Here is a 20,431-nt window from a genome sequence, read left to right as displayed (position 1 = left end):
GCCAGCTGGTTTTCAGGCTGTCTCGCAGGCAACACGAGAACATTTTTTTCAGCTTGTGTTCCGAGTAAACCTTTAACGTAAGGTGCGCTTCTCAAAAATTCTACTTTTCAAAATTCGCTATTTTAATTCTTCGCAGGCGTGCACAGTGGGTGATCCGAACACATCAGATTATCGTGAATTTTCACCATACCTTTGGGTGCTGTACCTAATCAGCTGTGCTTACACCGGAATAGCTATTCCCACAAGCCCTAACAGGAAGTGCCATGGACTTTCGGCCGGGCTGCGACTACCAAGTGACAGACGGTGGGGAGTTTCAGGGGGTGCGCTGGATAACGCAAGTGAAGTGGATGCATATTTGGAACTGATATAAATCGAGTGTGTTCTTTTAGTACGGTTCTGTCTTTATTTTGTCTCGCGTTAATGGTGATGATATGCAGTATTTATATCTACAACTACTCCGTACTTTCTGCCCTGTACTTATATTGACAATTGAGAGTGGGAATATTTGCGGCTTTGGGTGGCTTGGCTATCAAATTTTTTTCATTTACGTGCTCGACCCTAAGTTACATTTCATGCGAATTTCGGCTGTCTCTTAGTTTCATGCTAAGTACCTAGACGCCTGTTCATGAAAAATACTGACTTGGAAAGTCGCAATGAGAATTGTGAGGTGTTTACGTAGAATCAGGAGCCATTGCCTCTCTTTATAAATGCGCCGTCACAGTTGTGGTGTTCGGCTCGGTAGCTGGGGTTCTCAGCTGTGGCTTCGATCACGGAGGCGCAGGTCGCATTTCAATAGAGGCGGAATGCTGGAGGCCCTTAGACTGCGCAATGTCTGTGCACGTTAATCAGCCCCAAAGCCAAATTAGCGAATGAGATAATTGATATGGCATTCTTAACTCATTGCAGAAGAAAAGCGTTTCCGAGCAATTAGGCAAAAAGTTTCTGATTTTCACTAACGCACTCTTGTTACAACCTTTGATTCCAGAGGCTGTATCCAGTCCCGAGTACCTGCCAGAAAATTCTGTTCAACAACTGACCTCTAGCGCAAGGCTCGGATGTGTGATCCATAGAAACTGGGTGGACCAGGGGCCTTCGCCGGCTGCGAATGAAGGAACTTCTGTTCGGTATCAGATTCTTGACATAACACGAGAGCCGTTGTGGTGCCACCACTGCCCGTACACTTCTACGAAATCTGCCGATGTTATGAGACACATCAAATCGCACGCCCCTGGTGAGAAATTTAAATGCTTCCTCTGCTCAAAGTCATTTGTTACGTCCTCCCACCTTAAGAGACATATGTCCTCCCACACTGGGGGAAAAACCATACAAGTGCGACCAGTGCCGTTATGCAACTGTTTCATCTAGCCACCTAGTTATGCACAAGCGTACGCACACAGGCGAAAAACCATACAAGTGCGACAACTGCCCGTTTGCAGCGGCTACAAGAGGCACACTAGTTGTGCACAAGCGTACACACACAGGCGAGAAACCCTACAAGTGCGACAACTGCCCGTTTGCAGCGGCTACAAGAGGCACACTAGTTGTGCACAAGCATACACACACAGGCGAGAAACCCTACAAGTGCGACAACTGCCCGTTTGCAGCGGCTACAAGAGGCACACTAGTTGTGCACAAGCATACACACACAGGCGAGAAACCCTACAAGTGCGACAACTGCCCGTTTGCAGCGGCTACAAGAGGCACACTAGTTGTGCACAAGCATACACACACAGGCGAGAAACCCTACAAGTGCGACAACTGCCCGTTTGCAGCGGCTACAAGAGGCACACTAGTTGTGCACAAGCATACACACACAGGCGAGAAACCCTACAAGTGCGACAACTGCCCGTTTGCAGCGGCTACAAGAGGCACACTAGTTGTGCACAAGCATACACACACAGGCGAGAAACCCTACAAGTGCGACAACTGCCCGTTTGCAGCGGCTACAAGAGGCACACTAGTTGTGCACAAGCGTACGCACACAGGTGAAAAACCCTACAAGTGCGACAAGTGCCCGTTTGCAGCGGCTACAGGTAGCATTCTAGTTCTCCACAGGCGTACGCACACAGGTGAAAAGCCCTACAAATGTGAAGCGTGTTCTTATTCGGCGACTCAGAAATGGATTTTAAACCGTCACATGCTTAAGCATCCAAGAGCTGAGGGCTTTAACTGTACTCTATGTCCATTCGTGTGTTCAAACAATGAGAGCCTCAATCAGCACTTAATCGGACACTCAAACTGAATTCCTCATAAATATGTGCGTGTGATGATGACGCTGAACCAGTGCAGTCCATATACCCCTCCACAGAAATAATTGTCAATTCTTTGCGGACACGCGAGACGTATTAGGTTATATATACCTTTTACACCCCGCATTTTTGTACAAAATCCTTACCACAAGATGTTGGACGCCAGAACATTGTAGGATCGAGCCATTGGCGTATGAATACTGCATGTTATTTTAGCAGCAGACACAGCGCATCAAGTGCCTCGTTTCTTTTTCTTTTTTGCACAACAGCCAGGGTGTGCACTGTGAACAAAGTTGGTACCAATAAAGTGGAGAATCTGGACACCGCGGTCGTTTAGCGTAAGCTCTTTCATTGCTTCAGAGTGCAACTTCTGGCAAAGCGGGAACTTCATCCCAACCAAAAACGCTGGCAGGGTTGCTTCAAACCGTTTATTTATAGACGACCTTTTCAAAGCCGAAGCAAAAAGGCAAATCTGTAGCTTCCTCTTTACGAGTGGCACTAAATCTGCCGCAACATTTTCGACCTGAGCTACATAGAATTGCAGCAAAACTTGTTGTTGGGCTAGCTGGTAAGCCATGATCTCAGAAGAACCAGCGCAAAAAGCATAAAGAACAAGAAACAAGGTGGGCTACACGGCAATTTATCATCTGACACGAAATTCGAAGCATTACCTTTGCAACCCTCCCACCATGTCTACTGTTCTTTAGAACTTCATCACCTTTGAGCACATCTTATATTTGACCTGTTTCTATATGCTGGTTTTTATTTTTGCCGTGTATTTTTTTTAGCCTTTAAACTCGTTATGCTTTTATGCCTGTTATTCTTTTTATCCGTCTTGGCATACAAGACCGTTTTTATCTCCGCTTGTTTATGGCGCGTCCTTTGTTGGCGATTCATCATCATATTCCTTTTTATTCATTTATTTCTTTTCTTTCCTTGATATTTGATACTAAGGAGCTGATTTGGTTATTACTTGCTCTTTGCCACTGCCACTTCATTTAGATGCTGAGTCATTGTCCTATCAATAGATTGTTTTGCTCTGCTTGTGCGTCATTGACTCTGACAGGATACTGCATAAATACGTTGAAATAATTTTTGCGAAATAAAGTTAAAAGTTCATCGCTTCTGTCCTTGTTGCCCTCCTTGTTTCTTGTCCGTTGGCCTTTCTGTGCTGGTTCTTCTGAGATCATGGAAATACAGCGGTGCTTCGCATCTACAATTCAACAATTTGTATATTCCTTTTCCATTCCAAGAAAATGTTGGCAACCTCTATGAATCTTTGATGGGATCAGGAATTCGATCACGCTTCTGCTGCTGAGGAATTGGCACGTGCCTCATGATTTGCATCAAGATACTATTTAAGCCGAAAGGTAAGGTGTATTATTCAACTGTGGCGGACTCCCAGTAATTTTAAACATGTTCATAATCAGAGAACCACAGAAAATGATTATAAAACAGTGATGTGTATTTATTCTCTGCGTTGACACTGTCGTCTTCTGTATTTGTTGTTGCTGCTCTTGTTCGTTGATTTTAAGCGTACATGTTCACTGTCTACGCAAGAGTGTAATTAAAAAAGGTATTTGAGGTATTTGAATTGCCTACTCTAATGTGTAAGCCTTATTGATGGATTTATGGAACTGGAAATATTAGCTTGTCGGAAATGATTCAACAGCATTTCAGCTGAAAGCAGAACGCCGGCGACGCTACGAACCGTTCGTGTCTAAGCACCCGCTGGTGAGTTTAGGTAAAGTAGATATTTCAGTTTCGCTGCTATAGGCCAGTCGAGAAATTCACCCCAGCAGTTTGTTGGTCCTATCGTAGCACAGCATAACAAATTTAAGGCGAACTGATGATACAATTTAGAATCTATTCTTTTCCATATCACCAGCGTAAGCCAATATTGGAAGGTATATCCGAGGCTCACAGAGGTAATGCAGAGGTATTGCTTTCACACGTTCAACAGCAGCAAATCAGACTGCAAGTCAAAACACCCTTTACAGAAAAAGGTTGCTGGAAATGTTAAGCGAAGTCGCGATAGCTGGAAACCTTTTACCGCGGAACTGCAACATGGCCAAGTTGCAGCGAGAAAAAGACAACGTCGCACATATTTTTGCCGCTTGGTATATTAAGTACGCAGCAGAACACACACAACCGGGCATAGACAGTATCGAAGCTTCCGCAGCTTCGATAATAGAATTTGGTTAGTTTTGTTCATTGCTTTATGTATCGCTTGCGAAAAATGAGAGTCGGAGTATCCTTATCCAAAGTAACTGTTGAGTGTATGCTGTACTTTGAGGATACTCGGTCCTCAAAGCACAGTGTCGCACATTTTCAAGCCGCTGTGAGCCACATTTTCGCCCGGCAGCGTTCGTTCAAGCGGTAGCCCGCAGAAAAAAGGTGTGGAATGCAACTAAGAAGAGATGACGTGAAGGCTGTTAGCCCGTCTTTATTCATTTTCCTTGCGTTCGTTGTTAGGCTTATAGACGAGGCATGCATTGCCCTCCAGCACACTCGTTGCCTGAAGGGACGAGGACACGGCCTCATCATTATGGTAGAAGCAACCACTTATCACCCCGATTTCGCGTTGCGGCAGTTGCCAACCGTAATGATATTTCCGCCCTAAAGCTCATGACCTTAGAGAACATTTGTTTTTCACTTTGTATGCTGCCGTGTTCTGCGGCATCGTCAAATGTCATAGTCCATGCATGACTTTCGTTTGGAGAAGCAACCGCTCCAACAACCCGTTCTCTAGAGGCCCTAGGACAACTTTAATTTCTCTAATAAACAGTCAGATGCTTCGATCAAACGAGACGCTCTTCTTCTCTATGAAAATGCACCGGCATAAAATGCAACACAACAAAATGGTCGCCTGCTCCTGTAGGCAGGATCTTTTTATCTGCTTAGCTTATAACACGGCTGCACCGCGGGGCTCTTTCGGAACGGCGGTGTCAGCACATGCTTTTGCTTAATACCGTTAAGAAAGCGTAATATAGAAATAACGGTGATTATCAAGACTTCTGCAGTGCAATAAAAGCTAACGGCCCTTTTTTGTTTTTGTTGAATTTCTTCGATGTTCCGACGGAGGAAGTGGGGTTTCGAACGTCTGTTAGTCACTGTGATTATGCAACAAGTCGCTTTCCAAAGCGCATCGACCTTCTACCATTGATTGCAGGAAAAAAGCAGAGGCAACCCAATAATTACTGAAGTAATAAACAAAAAGCAGATTGAAGTTTATTATGTAGCCACGTTCTCCAAGAAAAGGCTTCCAACTCAGTTAATGAAATTGTCCTGCATAGGCCTACTGATGAACACAATGATGTGTAAAAGAATCCATAATGTTGCATTAACTACATAAAACAGAAATCAAATTTGGTTCTCTGTCTGATACCTGCATCGGAGATACGATTCCTGAAGGGATAGGCTGTCGGTGTTGAAGGCAGTCCTCTTTCATTAAGTATCGCGATCATCTCTGCATTCAAGAAATGCGTGCGCAGAATGAAAGTATCCCAAGCAGCGCATTTTATCAACAGAGAAAATATTCTGCGCTTGTTCCGAGCCACACAATTGATATAGCGTAGGAATACCGCAGCTATTAAAGAATATCTGCAAACTGACGGCCGCCACAGAAAGTTATTAATAGGAGCCCGAAAATTGATTTTCTATAAAGGTACAAAAAACAAAATATAAATATTAATAAACCCCTTCACTTCGGCTTATAAAAGCATGTTCACTTAATGTTTCTTTCTTTGTAAAAGGTGCAAGGGAACAGGTTTTTTTCGTTCAACAAATTTAAAGCATGGCTCTTTGGTCCCCTACTACTAGTTGCTCTTCGCTAGCACTTTCAAGGCTAATGTCGCTGGCAACTGTTTTCGACCGAATTCACATCCGAGCATAAAAGCTAACTGTGGCACAGATATGAGAAAGTTTTCATGAAATCCGGGTGCTGGATTTTCAGAAATCGGTCCTTTAGTCAATTTCGGAAATAGTGAGATTAAGGTTGGCATACACTCAACCGCCACCTTTCGGTTCGCCTGGATCACACCAGGTGGCGATACAGGTGGTGACACTCGTGACACCGTCGGAGGCGGACGCTTTTTTTCGGAGCTCCAGCGACTACGTCTGAAGCTAAGTGCCTTTTGGTTTTTGCGCTTGTACATGCTTTCGGGCAGTAGTTTTAAACCGAGTTAAGGGTAGAAAGGCTAGCGGAAGTGTGTGTGCCGAAGGTTTTTGCGTAGAAATTTTGGAAGGCTTTTACCTTGCGTATTGCTGAAAGTTTTTGGTGTAGGATTTTTGGCGGGCGTTTACGTTGCGTAGTGCCGAAGGTTTTTGTGTAGGAATTTTGGTGGGCTTTTACGTTGTGTAGTGCCGAAGGTTTTTTGTGTAGGAATTTTGGCGGGCTTTTACGTTGCGCAGTGCCGAAGGTTTTTGTGCAGGATTTTTAGCGGGCTCTTACGTTGACTAGTGCCGAAGGTTTCTTCTGTAGGAATTTTGGCGGGCTTTTACGTTGCGTAGTGCCGAAGTTTTGTGCAGGAGTTTTAGCGGGCTCTTACGTTGACTAGTGCCGAAGGTTTCTTCTCTAGGAATTTTGGCGGGCTTTTACGTTGCGTAGTGCCGAAGTTTTGTGTAATATTCTTGGCGGGTTTTTACGCATAGGAATTTTGGCGGGCTTTCACAAGGCGTAGTCGGCCGGACGATGGGTCGGCAAGCTAGGAAAGTTAAGGAGGACAAGGACGGGGAGTTAGTACAGTGTCAGGAGTGCGACCGTTGGTGTTACTTAGATGAGACAGGGTTCGGGAGCTTAGCCGAGGCGGGTGAGGCTAGCTTCGTGTGTAAGATGTGCAAGCGGTTTGGGGACGCCGTTCATGCGTTAAAAGGGGAATGGGAAGCTGGGTTTAATGCACTTAATGCGGACCGGCAGGTCGAACGAGAGGATCGGATTAAGCTGGAAGCTCAGGTCGCCGATTTGATTAAAAAGGAGGAGAATATTGCCGCCCTGTTGAAGCGAATGGTGGGCGAGATTAAAGAAGAGCGGGAAAAGCGGACCCAGCTAGAAAAACAGGTTGAAGCGCTCAGGTCGCGGCCGGCTGGGCACCCCAGTTCGGAGAAGTGTCAGGTGGAGGACGAGGCTCGTCGATCGTACAGTGCTGTAGTGCAGCGAGCATTGAGTGAGAAAAATGCGAACGAAATGAAAAAGGTTAAAGCGGGCATGGAAACTCGCGACAATATCGTACAGCGGCAGGAGAGTCAGCTAGAGCGATCCGGAGGCCAACAGATGGAATTAGGAAGCGAACGTTTGGGGCACAGGAGAGTTCTGGTGGTCGGGGACTCGAATGTAGCGAGGGTTGAGGGAGGCGTTCTGACGGCAGTGAAGGCAGACAGGCGGGTGCAGGTGGAGGCTCAGTCGGGAAAGTGCATGGTGGATGCAATGGCCAGAGCCCGGGAGGTGGTGGTGGGTAGCATGGATGGCGAACACCTTGTGGTCATCCATGCTGGTCTCAATGATATACTGCAGGGGAGGAGCCAGAATCTTGAGACGCAGTTGGAGGTGGGGATGCGTAGGCTTAGAGAGGCCTCTGAGAGTGTGCATGTGACCATATGCACAATCCCAGAGGTCCAGAGGCAGGCTCGCGAAACGGAAAGGAGGGTCGTGGAGACTAATCGGGTAATTAGGCTATTGAGTCGACGACTAAGATACGAGGTGATGGAGGTCAACAGGGAAGTGTACGAGGTTAGGCCCCACCCTTTTGCACAGGATGGCATCCACTACGGTGGTGCCACTGGCAAGAAGGTGGGTAGTAGGATAGGTCGCCAGGCAACAGCTTTTTTGGGGGGACCCAGAGCTCTGAAGGAACCAGTGTAGAGAAGGAAGAATTAAGATCAAACGGACAATGGAACCATAGGGGAAGAAAGAGACGCAAGCGCCAGGGCCAAGTTAATTCAGATATAGGTTTCATTAACATGCAAGGTGGCAGGAATAGACTGAAATGGGAGGAAATAGAAGAACAGTTAAGACAGGAGGAATTAATGGTATATGGTTTAGCGGAAACACATCTTAGAGACATGGAGCAACCACCCTGTAACCCAGACTACGCATGGGAATATTGCAATAGAACCGAGGGCAGCAGAAAGGGAGGTGGAATTGGGGCATTCATTCATAAAAGTATGAATTTTCAAAGGGTTAGACTGGGATGCAGGGAACATTTATGGCTAAAAGGAACAGTGGCAGGCAAGCAAACACTCCTTGGCTTTGTATACCTGTGGACAGGGGTTAATGCCAAAGAGGAAAACAGGAAAATGTTAGAATGTATTGCAAGCGACATTGATGAGCTAGGAGGACAGGGCGAGATAATTATATTAGGCGACATGAATGCACACATAGAAGACCTGGATGGGTACACGGATTCGACAGGAAGCATGCTGCAGGACATGTGTGACAGGCATGATTTAGTTGTATGCAACAGCACCGAGAAGTGTGAAGGGCTCATAACATGGGAGGCGGGGAGTCTGCACTCGACGATAGATTATGCACTAATGTCACAGAGGATGTATAACAGATTAGGGGTAATGAGCATAGATGAAGATGGTTCCAGAAGTCTAGGTAGTGACCACAAGCGTATCAAGTTGAGCTTCAGAAGAAAAAGCAATGTAGGACTGAATCAAGATAAACAATCAGGGGGAAATTTTTACTCAGAAAAGCAATTGGAAGTAGCAGCCAAACAAATCGAGAAATTAATTTTTGAGGATAGTGAAACAGAATGGACTTATACCAAATTAACTCGATTACTGGAGCTAGAGCTAGCTAAGGTGGGAGTAAAGCTAAAAGGGAAAAGAAGCAAACCCAAGAGTTGGTGGGATGAGGAGGTCAAGAGGGCAATAGAAAAGCGCAAGGAAGCATCCAGGGAACACAGATATTCCAAGAAGAGGGGGGAACCAAAACCCGAAGTAGACAGAAAATGGGATACCTTCATAAAGTGTAGAAGGGACGCATCCTATTTGATTAATGAGAAAATTAGAAAAAAGGGTGCCCAATGGATGTCAAAAGTAAATAAAAAGGATAGAAAAGCAGCCCAAAAATTCTGGAAACATCTAAATGCAATGAGTAATAAAACTAGGCTAGAACAAAGGTTTATTGTTACAGATGAGGGTATTCGACTAGAAGGGGATGAAGCAATAAAACACATAGGAACAAGGATGACGGAAAAATTTTCAGCACAGCACGTGGTACATAATTTATCGAAGGAGGATAGACCGGTTACAGCAATAGCTTCACTTGAGCAAGGAGAGTGGGAAAGGGCAGAGAAGAAGGTTCCTAGTGGCACATCAACAGGACCAGATGGTATCCCGATTATGTTGATAAAGAAGTTAGGACCAAAATCCAAGCAAACATTAATACAGGTAGTGAACAAAATGATAGTGGATGAGAAAGTCCCCGATGAATGGCGATTAAGTAGAATGAACATGATATATAAGGGAAAGGGGGACAAAGCAGACGTAAGTAACTATCGCCCCATAACAGTGACGTCTGTGGTTTACAGGGTGGTGATGCAAATTATAAAGGATAGACTGCAGGCTTGGGTGGAGAACGAGGGGGTGCTAGGGGAACTACAGAATGGGTTCCGGAAACAAAGGAGGTTGGAGGACAATCTATTTTCATTGACACAGTGTATAGAAATTGCGGAAAAGGAACATAGGCCCTTATTGCTAGCATTTCTGGATATTAGGGGAGCCTATGACAACGTTACTCAGGAGCATTTGTGGGACATATTGGGCACATTGGATGTGGAAAATGGAGTAATTAATCTTTTAAAAGATATATATAGAGGTAACAGAGTGCTCATAAAATGGGAAAAAAATGTATCAGGGCCTGTAGAGATACTGCGGGGGCTTAGACAAGGATGTCCTCTGTCCCCTTTGTTGTTCATGTTGTACCTGCAAGGTTTGGAGGCCAAGCTAGAGGGGAGCGGACTAGGTTTCAACCTATCTTTTTTCAAGCAAGGGGAATTGATTAAACAGACATTACCGGGACTAATATATGCGGACGATATAGTGATAATGGCTGACAACAAGGAAGACCTGCAGAAGTTGTTAGACATATGCAGTACAGAGGGAGATAGATTAGGCTTCAAGTATAGTAAGGAAAAATCTGCAGTCATGACATTTAATGAAGAGGGCGGCGAGCATAGAATACAGGAGTTCGTGCTAAAGGTAGTGAATGAGTACAAGTATCTTGGGGTGTGGATAAATAACAGTGTTGAGTATCTGACAGAGCATGAAAAATATGTAATGAATAAAGCTAGTAGGAATGCAGCTGTCATGAAAAATAGGGCACTGTGGAATTACAATAGGTATGAGGTGGTAAGAGGGATCTGGAAAGGGGTGATGGTCCCTAGCCTGACCTTCGGGAATGCGGTCCTGTGTATGAGGCCAGATGTTCAAGCAAGGCTGGAAATTAGGCAACGGGGAGTAGGGAGGTTAGCTTTGGGAGCACATGGCAATACACCAAATCAGGGGGTACAGGGTGATATGGGATGGGCGTCTTTCGAGAGCAGAGAGGCTAGTAGTAAGATAGCATTTGAGGAACGATTGAGAAGGATGGAGGAAAAGCGGTGGGCTAGGAAAGTTTTCAGATACCTGTATATAAAGAATGTTGACACGAAATGGAGAAAGCGAACTAGAAAATTGACAAGCAAATATCTGGACAGCAGTAAGGGGGAAATCAGCAATTATCGGTTAAGAAAAAGGTTAAAGGAACAGAGAGAGCTTTGTGGAAAACAGGGATGCTGACGAAATCGGCACTAGAAACATACCGGACCTTTAAACAGGAAATTGTCAAAGAAAATATCTATGATAATTGTAGGGGAAGTTCTTTGTTGTTTGAGGCCAGGACTGGAGTTTTGCGGACTAAGAAGTATAGAGTCAGGTACCAGGAGATAGACACTTTGTGCATTGCGTGCGGAGAGGAGGAGGAAACGGCTGAACACTTGATACTTTTCTGTAAAGGGCTTCACCCTACAGTGGAAGGCAGCGGAGCTGACTTACCCAAGGCATTGGGGTTTAGGGATAGTGAAGGGAAAGTGGATTTTAAGAGGTTAGAAGTAACCAAGCAAAGGTTATCTGATTGGTGGCTAAAAGCAAGACAGGAGTAAAATTTCACAAGACATGGCTAGGTGGCTTGAGCCACCGCCCGATGTAAAGGGTTCAGCCGTATCCATCCATCCATCCATCCATCCAGCAACATGGGAGTGGCGACAAGGCGACATCTTCCTTGGTGGCGATATGATGTGGTCATTTGAAATGTGGGTGGGGCATTTGAACGGTTCGCTTTTGCCGGAGTGCCCAGCCGCTCCATGGTCGCTTTGCACTCGAGCAGCCTTTACGCTTCTTGAAGAACTCATTTCACTTTGAAGGACCAGGCGGGACCAGAACACCAAGGACGAAAATCCAAGGTTACCACGTGTGAGTACCACAGTTCTTCACAGCTCAATTGCTTCGCGTTGTTTGTTGTCTGCTTGCGGTCGAGTAGGTTCGAGTTGCTGCGTACAGGTGTACGAAGTAATTGCATCCACGGTTACGGTTTCCTTCCAACCGTTTCGACTGCGAGAGGCTGCACCAAGCAGAGCAAGCGTACGGAAACATGCGACATTTTTTTATATTATGACTCGTTTTTCAAGTATTCCACCGCGAACGCAATGCATACCAGTACATACCTAGGATTCCTTTCTCTAAACCTGCAGCGACTAGTAAAAAAAATGTCTTAACGCTATTTCGCGTGCACACGCTACTATTAGGAAGTGCAATGCCGCCGTTTACTACCGCCGAAGCGAGTAAAAGGCAACCCTTCATAGCGTTCTGAAACGCGCAATTTACAAGTAGGAGCCATAAGCAATTTTCTGTCTGCGTCATTTCACCTTTCGGAAATATTGTGTGACGAAAATTAAATCTTGACGAATATCAAGTCGCCACAAAAAAAGGATCGAGAAGAACGCGTACAGTTTTTCAGTGCACCAGGGACTCGAACCTATGTGATCAATATGCACGCAAAAACAGCATTGTTTGAAGGTGTGAAAGTAAAAAAAGCTATGTTTGTTACAATAACTGACGCTGGTGTTCAGTGAGCTGCATAAAAGGACAAATTTATCTTTTTTTTCGATAAAATCACGTGCTGTTTTCTTGTGGCTGAGGCTGGACAGGAGCAACTTTCACTCTATACAGACGTTCCTTGCATCTATATTGCACTGTACCAAACCTTTAGTACAGAAGCCTTTCGATTTTTTGACGAGTAACGAGTTTACAAACGTTTCTCTTTTTTTATAATGTGCAGGATAAAACTAAGAGCAGAATTGCCTTTCGCTTTTGTTAACTGCTAGATAAGCACATGGTGGGGTGTTAACATTTTCAGACCTGAAACCAATATGATCCAGCAATACCATGCAAGCTTACGCAAATATTGTAGGAATAAATGTTGCGAAAGAGAGGAACCCAGATCGAAATTGGGAGTGGCTACATGTAGCTCGGACAAGTTATCAAAAAAGAGATACGCCGTATCTAGATATGGCTTTCCTTCCAAGGTGCAGCACAAAATAATACAAAACACGGACGAGGAGGGCACAAGGACGGGCGCAGACTCGCTGCTCGGTTTATTCAGAAGAACAACGCATACTTATACCTTCCACACCGCCATGTCAATCACTAAGCGCAAGCCATAAATCTGCTTTCTGTCTGATCAAGTTTTATCGAGGTATCACTCACGGAATCATCTCTTTTGTTCTTTATGAAAAAGCATCGGCAAGTTCACGCGCCATCTGGTCACGGCTACCCCTCAAAATCCTTGTTTTCGGCAGCAAAGGCAGTCATGACGCGTAGCCGTGACCAGATGGCGCGTGAACTTTCCGAGGCTTTTTTATAAAGGACAAAAGAGATGATTCCGTGATTGATACCCCGACGAGACTTCATCAGACGGGAAGCAGATTTCTGGCTTGGGCTTAGTGATCGACATGGCTGTGTGAAAGGTATACGTATGCGTTGTTCTTCTGAAAAAAACCCAGTCGTGAGTCTGCACGCGTTCCTTGTGCCCTCTCCGTCCGTGTTTGTATTATTTTGCGCAGTACCTTTACGCAACAATGTACGACCGACTCGCGAAACAACATAACTCTTGAAATTAGGTAATTCCACTGCGAAGATAGCACTACTCTCAAATCTCGGTTTAACGAAATTGCTTAAAACGAAATAGTGCAAATAACGAAGGCATGACTATTCTCATTAGAAGCTCGGCTTAGCCGGGCTAAGGCGACGCAACAGCTTCAACGAATTATTCGCCGCGCCCCATGAACCTCGTTGTAGAGAGGTTCAACTCTGTTTATTTACGCCCGACTGCGTTTACTAATACAGTGGAAGAGGTTGCGGACCAGTCGATTTCGTTGTTTCGCGATAACGCACTCTCTGTTCGTTTCGCTGGAATTTCGCTTGCAAAATAGGGAGGAAGTCAAATGTCTGCGTTGCAGTATTCTATCCAGGACAATTGACTTTTTAACCGAACGAAGCTGGTGGGCTATTCGCGCCGATGTGAGCGGCCGCCACCGAATTCGAAGATTTGCGCAGTGGTGTACCCAAAAAGACTTGCTAAGGCTACCTTGAACAACTTCACTTTACCCTTTTAACTTCTGTCTTTCTTTTATGTGTGATGACCGAATAAAATCTAATTTCAGCCGGCTTTAGATTGCCTGGCGGTATTTGTTCCTGTAGGGGTAGTTGGTTCAAGCCATAAATTTGAACGGAGTGAAGGACACGATAACAGGAAATACAAAGACGATAAAAAGCGGCTGCATTTTCTCCAGAAACTTGCGTTTCCTGGTTTCAAAATTTTAGGTCTCCTAATTATCACTAATTAGTATCGACGGCAAGCGTTGTCATTGTTCGTGAGGAAGCTGCTGAAACACATTGATAGCTATGCTTATGGTATCCGCGGCTCATTTTGGCGCAGCGCGTGCATTTGAAACATACGGTTGACAGCACTGTAACGGTCCTGGACTAGAGTCTATGGACTTCTGCTTTTTTTCTTCATACTGAAACGGGAAGACGACGACGAGACTGAGCGAGTGAACGGGTGGACGAAGACGAAGACAACAAAGTTCTGTCCGTGTTCTGAGCACCGCTCGTAGCTGTTCCTTCGTTGGAGTACATAGCTGTAAATATATTCTTTCCCGCAACAATACTTTTCAAGGTTCATCTGAGTGCAGCAAAAGAAAAAAATTGAGTGGATCCCGTCTAGAACTTCAGTAAACATACCAAGTTGTTTTTTAGGTGATCAAGCACTTGTTGATTTGTCATACATTTTCAGTAGCCCGAAAATGGCATGTTTTAAACAAACTCTAGGTATAAAAAGCTTCACCTTTAACAGAAATCTCTAACCTTTTATTGGGCGTATCATAGCCTTAGTTGCTATGGCGCCATTATACTCAATATAACTGACTAACCCACTAGAACTTCACGAAACACGCGTGGCGCAAAAATAAGTGGTACAATATGTCCATGATTATTCTTAGCTAGTAAGTAATTCCCTGAAATTGAACAACATTATATATTGCACAATACGACTACTAGGTACTTAAAAACCATGGTTCATATAACGGGAAATATCTAATGTAGCTGAGGCTTGGCGGCCGTGGAATCAAGAATCCGTACATTCCAGCTTATCTCCAGATGCCAAAAATTTTCCTGCGCATCAACACACCCTTCTCCCCTTCTGTACCATGACGATGTCTAAAAACGTATTTTCGTGTCCGATATTTAGACATAGTAATTTATTATAGAAGCCAACTTATCGTACTTCATAAGCATCAGTAACAGGCCTGCTCCTTTTTGATGAGACACCTTGCCAGGTATTCAAAGCCTGCCCAGCCGACCCGCCTCGAATATCAGAGATATGAGCAGTAAAGGATATCAAGGAGGGGTCCCTTTTAGCAGAAGGAAACTGTAAGAGGCGATGAACAGCTCACACGAAACTGTCAGATGAGGAAGAGCACGCGGCCCATGAAAACAAAATACACGTCCACATAGATGCCCGTTCTGTCAACGGCGGGCTTCGTACAGACGCCCATGCCTGCAGATAGTCTAAGGCGTCGAGAGTAAGAGAGTGCCGAAAACATTTCTGCGAGGTCAAAAAGATTCTGCAACTGGTGTGTTTTTGATAATTCCTGTCCGGCGCCAAAATTTTGCCACTCCGGTAAGGTCTTTAAGCATGTCAAGGTATACCATCGCACTACAAAATAAAACGTAAGCTTGGTATGAGCTTCTTTCTTACGACCAGCATGCATCTTTCTACACGCAGAAATCCTTCCACACGCTTTCTCTGGCAAAATCATTTCGTGCCTGTATCTTTGAAAGTGCGGAAGGCGATGAAATAGCACTTCTTAGTTCGCTCCTTTCATGCTCTTTCGATGTTAGTTTTTTCGACACATCGCTTTCAGCACTATTCTATGATTCCAGGCCCTGCGCTTCCTATGGAATATGTGTATTTAGTGGAACATACGCAGCGCCGGTAGCATCTCATTTTTTGTCCTCGAGCGAATCTCGCGAGATGCGCTCATCTCATTAGAAGGTCACATCGAACGACGTGCTTGCACTTTGCAGTTGGTATTTCTCAGCATCACAGAATCGTCACTGTATGATCACCTTCATATAAATCATCTACCGGCGCCATCTTTGTTTGTGAGTGTGGAATTTGTTAAAAGGAGGGTAACCCTAGCACATGCCTTTTGAAGCGCCCACCCTATTTCTTGGATTCATGAGTGCAGATTCTCATTCCTTTGCCGTTGGTACCTAGATTAATGATGGTTGATATTTTGAGGGACCACTTTATCAACCATCTTCTTTAGCTCGCAAAAAAAATCACCGCACAAGAGGTATACGCCTTGCATGCTCATATTGTAGGTGAGCGCATTACAGGGAATTTAATGTGGCGCAGCGCTTCGGGGCAAGATAACTTGTTTCTGTAGTCGAGGGTTTGACGGCATACCGTCTGGTCAGGAATCATGTTGATGCAGATTGCTGGTCACTGGCCAAAGTCAAAAGATGAAAAGACGTTTCGGGAGCACTACGGCTCCCTTGTTCACTATGAAGCAATCGGCGCACGGATTCGTCCTTTTGTAGCACCCAGTAGCGTTTTTAATGATTTAGCATAAATAGGATGTAGAGTTCCGTCGTTCCTGTTTAATGTGTTAGACGATATCTGTATGATAAGGGACTCAAGATTCTGCCGTGCTGTTGTGTTCTTTTCTGTTGTCAATATCTTTACTTCATCCTAAAGTAAAGATATTGACAACAACAGAAAAGAACACATCAGCACGGTAGAATCTTGAGTCCCTTATCATACAGACATCGTCTAACACATTAAACAGGAACGACCGAACTCTACATCCTATCTATGCTAAATCATTAAAAACGCTACTGGGTGCTACAAAAGGACGAATCCGTGCGCCGATTGCTTCATAGTGAACAAGGGAGCCGTAGTGCTCCCGAAACGTCTTTTCATCTTTTGACTTTGGCCAGTGACCAGCAATCTGCATCAATAACTTGTTTCTCCTGATGTTATCAGCGATATATCCCTCAGCACTAACATCTGCAACCTAAACTTGCAGCGAAAGAGGACACGTTTCGTGTCATTTCCCAAATCCGAAATTGAATTGAAAGTGTTGTGCGCCATAGAACAGAAATGAATCGTATATAAAAAATTGTGGAAAAAAACGTGACAGTTGTTGATATAGAGGTGAATTATTACATCCCATTTCAAATCAAGGGAAAGCAACTGACTTGGCTGTAGAAGCTCCGAAACGACGACTGCAGTCCTGTGACGCCCACTCTCGAGGAGATCCGTAAAATATAAGCTCCTGCTACCTATGTTTATCCCACGTTATCACATCCTTAATCAATCACGGAAGTACTGTTGTCCCGACAAAACCGCCATAGCTAACTATATGCAAAAAGAAAAGGTTTTTATTGGTTGTTTAAGGAGTGCCTTGCAAATGTGAGTTGGAGTGGGCAGTGCCTTACATGCCCGAAGTAGATCTTTCTGAAAACGGCCACTGCAAGAAATCAGCAAGAGAAAAACCTGGCTCTAAAATAATGCTGAAGCTTTTTACCGTTTTCAAAGAGAACGGCAGCAATGGTAACCTCCAACGTAATCAGTTCTAGGTTAGCATGTTAATTCGCTATGCAAGTGCTTGACTATTTTATTCTTCCCACTGCTGCTCTCTCAGTGATAAGGCTATTCGCCATTCTCTGAAAATAGTTCTTGACGCGATTCGCCACCAGCGCAATTGTGTAGAGGTGGAGAATATGGAGGCTACTTGTGAGAGAATGGTGGCATTTACATCTTTTGTATACGTTCATGGGCTTTCTCGGCAAGAGTGCCCCTGTGGATGCTTTCAAAGCGGTGCCACTTGCAGTTCATGAAAGAGCGTTTATAATTTGCCTACACCGGTAGGCTTCACTGTTGGACAATGGCGCACTATTTTCAATGCCTTCAACAGTTGAACAGTACAATGACAACTGCTCTGCTACGGTTGCGCTGGACCCATGGTTGGGCGTTAAGAATAGAGAAAGTTGCTCACGTGAAAACGGAGTTGTGTTTTCTTGTGATTAAGTACTCCAGGTGTCCCAAATGTACGGGCACGCAAGACCTGAAATTGATTATTTTATCTTTACTATCGCGTGTAAGCATGAAAAAAACCGCCTTCTCAGACATAAACGGGGGAACACGACCAGCTGTCTTTCAAGCTGCCTCATAGGCAATGCGAGGAAATGTTGTTCACCCACTCGTGTGGAGCGTAAACATTTCGCGCCAGATTTGCTTCGCAAAAATTGCATCTTTGAGAATATTCCATTTTCATTCTTTGCAGGCATTCACGGGCCGCAACCTGAAGACAAGGGATCATCGCGGATTTTCATCATACGCACGGGGGTGTAACTAAGCTGCAACCCTTGGGCTCCCATAAGCCCCCCATAAGCCCTAACAGGAGCTACCATGGATAATCAGCCCGAAACTAACCCACAAGTGACAAACGGTGAGGAGAATTTTGGGGCGAAGTCGCTTTCGCCGCTTCCGACCTTGATAATCGATCACAGTGAGCGAAAAGTTCACTGAACGGCACTTCTTAAAAAAGGGTCGCGATTCAGAGATATTACAAATTCCTCGTATTACTGCAAAACAGAGCGACGCACGCAAAGCAGTACTTCAGAAAAGCTAGAGTACAACGAGATATCAACAGTGCACGAGTAAATCAGTGAGGCGTAGAAAGAAAGGACAAAATTTTTTAACCGCTCTCTGCGACATTACTACTACCCAAAGTTCGCGGAAGTGACCGTCCCGAATACTAGCTTCTGTTTCCTAGCTCATTCGTGGCTCGCGGACAGCGTTTTTGCTGCGGAAGTCGTGTGGTGGAGCTTTGTTCTAAGCATCACAACTACGTGTATGCTGAGCTTATGTGTATATAATGATTTTTCTTAGAGGTATAATTTTTAGCACTGTCACAGGAACATCACAGCAACATCTGGCTTGGAAGCTCTTGCTCTGATTCCATTTGGGAATGTTGCGCCGTGGTTTTTTTATGAATATAAAGCGGTTTTCTCGCCACATTCAACCATCTGAGCCGTGGAGGCTGTTCTGTAATATACATAATGTTCCCTTTGAATTCGTCCCTCCTGAATGTTCTTTAGTGCGGTGCCTTCGGTGCTTGTGTAAAAGTCTTAAGAATGTTCATAACCTCACGAGAAATTGCAACCATGGGTAGTATAGCTTCTCTGGCCATATCGTACTTTTTCGAAGATTAGAGATCGGTTTTGTATACGTCCATCCAGTTTAGTCGAATCAGCCACACCATTCGCCATGGCGTCGTCGATTCGTGCATATGTATACGAAGCAGACGCCTGCATTTGTTGAATAAACGCAAACTTGAGAGCAGTTGTTTTGTGAGATGCTGTTGTGTAAATACTATGAAGCAGCTGTCCTGTTTACGCAGAAAACATAACCTTTCTCTTAAGCTCGTACTTTATTCGCTCGTTGGCACTTAAACGATGTGTATGTGTACCGGGTGTTTCGGCGAACACTTTCAAAAATTTTCAAAAATCGACTCTTTGGTGCAAAAATATGGACGTTGCGGCATAGTATTACCAGTCTTGGCGGACGCCAGAAAACAGGACAATTGTTTTAGGCAGTACGGCGGATCACAAATATTTAATAATACGCTTTTTCACTAGTAGTCTATCGACTAGTTGCAATTCGAGATTTGTAGCCGGTCGCTAAATAGAGCCATATAAGTTTTTAGATTTTGTAAAACGCGATTACCCTCGGCGATGTGCTTTTTCTCATCTTGGGGCTCCCATGAAGTCGCATGAAGACAAAAATGGGCTTTTTCGAACGTGCAGTGACTCGCACTGGAGGGGTTGCTTTGCCTGCATGCTTTCGAAAGCATATGTGCCCTCGTTCGATGCAGCCAAATTTTGTCGAGCCACAGCGGCGAGGTTAATCGCGTTTTCGAAAGTCTAAAAACTGATATGGCTACTACTAAAAACCGGCATCAAATCTTAAATCGCAACTGGGCGCCTAACTCTAATAGTTAAAAAGTTCATTATTAACAATTAGTTAACCAGCTTACTACTTAATACTACTGACCAGTTTTCCCGTGCCTGTCAACACTGGTAATAATATGCACGAAAAGCCATATTTTTATCCCGAAACGCCTGTTTCTTAAAATGTCTGAAAGTGTTCGCTGAAACACCCGGTATTTCAATATCGGATAAATAGCATGTATTCTTGGCGTATACGCTTCTGTCCTTATTCTTTCTTGCAGGATTGGCGATAATTTGCATAGTTCTTATAACCACTAGTACACTGTATTTTTTGGTTGTCACTCATATGGACAGTGTACAGATTTGCGTTTATGAATGCCTTGGATGTAATTTTTTTTTCTGAGATCGCATATTACAGAATTTCATGCGAATTTCTGGCGTCTATTAATCTTGTGTCAAGTGCCAGACATACTGCTGTGCTCATGTACAACACTGATTTGGAAAGTATCAATCTGAATTATGTGGTGTTGAATAAGAATGAGGTTCTAATGTTCTCTTTTAAGTGCGCCACCGCGGTTACACAGTAGCTGTAAAACTCGGCTGCGGCTTCGATCACG

General features: G+C 44.5%; 1 pseudogene; it reads left to right on the top strand.

Annotated features, from left to right (window-relative positions):
* The first annotated feature begins 263 nt into the window (after positions 1-263).
* Positions 264-18,213, top strand: LOC144129540 (uncharacterized; annotated as a pseudogene).
* The last annotated feature ends 2,218 nt before the right edge of the window (positions 18,214-20,431 follow it).

This window comes from Amblyomma americanum, chromosome 4 (genome assembly GCF_052857255.1).
Source record: "Amblyomma americanum isolate KBUSLIRL-KWMA chromosome 4, ASM5285725v1, whole genome shotgun sequence".
Classification (NCBI taxonomy): domain Eukaryota; kingdom Metazoa; phylum Arthropoda; class Arachnida; order Ixodida; family Ixodidae; genus Amblyomma; species Amblyomma americanum.
This window is presented reverse-complemented; position numbering and strand designations above follow the sequence as displayed.